At 48.2% G+C, this 874-nt stretch overlaps 1 non-coding gene across 1 annotated transcript; it reads right to left on the reverse strand.

The window, feature by feature from the left end:
• Nucleotides 1-442: 442 nt before the first annotated feature.
• Nucleotides 443-515, reverse strand: trnat-ugu (transfer RNA threonine (anticodon UGU)). The gene has a single exon. It is a non-coding gene; the product is annotated as a tRNA-Thr (tRNA).
• Nucleotides 516-874: the final 359 nt, after the last annotated feature.

Raw genomic sequence — 874 nt, forward strand, 5'->3', positions numbered from 1 at the left:
TTTCTGGTATGATCGTTAAGCACTACATCCAGAAGGGGGCATTGCTGAGCTCACTGTCCATTTCCAGGCCGACATCTGTTTCTCAGATAATAATGTTCCTGTTTGGAAATGCGTCCAAACACAGGCAGAGCAGGAGACGGTGGTGGTCAGAGTGGACGCTAAATACTTAGCATACTTAGCGTTCATCATAAAATGGGCTCAGGAGTGACAGTGACATCATCATTAGCAATCGGTAACCAGGGTTCTCAGTGGTGGTGTGTGAGTAGCTCCAGGTGAATTACCGTTTGTTTTTTAAGTACATTTTAAGCTAGCTGAACTTGTGATCGCAAGTCACAATTATCACCAGTTTGGTAATCGCAGTGCACGTCACCAATAGGTAAAATGCTGGACTGCGAACCACTGGTAGATCTCTGGGACAGGACCGGCGGACCAAAAGATGTTCAGGCCCCAGCGAGATTTGAACTCGCGACCCCTGGTTTACAAGACCAGTGCTCTAACCCCTGAGCTATGGAGCCTTGTGTATAGACCTGACAGTCGGAACGGTTGAAAAGAGAATCGTCGGAGCAAAACAAATATTACGGTGTCCACACCCTGACCTGATGGCAGGGTGCTGCGAACACGTGGCTCAAGGTGTGGCTCACACCTGTGACACGCACTTTGTAGAGAAGGGAGGGAGGAGGGGTGTGGAGTGAGTCGCATTGTTAGTTAGTTCTTGGTTAGTGTCACCTGAGAGACACAGCTCTGTGTGTGTAGCCCAGGCATGGGGCAAACTAAGGCCCGGGGGGCCGGATGCGGCCCATTCAGTTTTTTAATCCAGCCCGCCAAAATTTTACCAAATTATATAATATATTTATGTTATCATTATAATTCTGCC

Source organism: Cynoglossus semilaevis, unplaced genomic scaffold, assembly GCF_000523025.1.
Source record: "Cynoglossus semilaevis isolate Cse_v1.0 unplaced genomic scaffold, Cse_v1.0 scaffold6124, whole genome shotgun sequence".
Lineage (NCBI taxonomy): Eukaryota > Metazoa > Chordata > Actinopteri > Pleuronectiformes > Cynoglossidae > Cynoglossus > Cynoglossus semilaevis.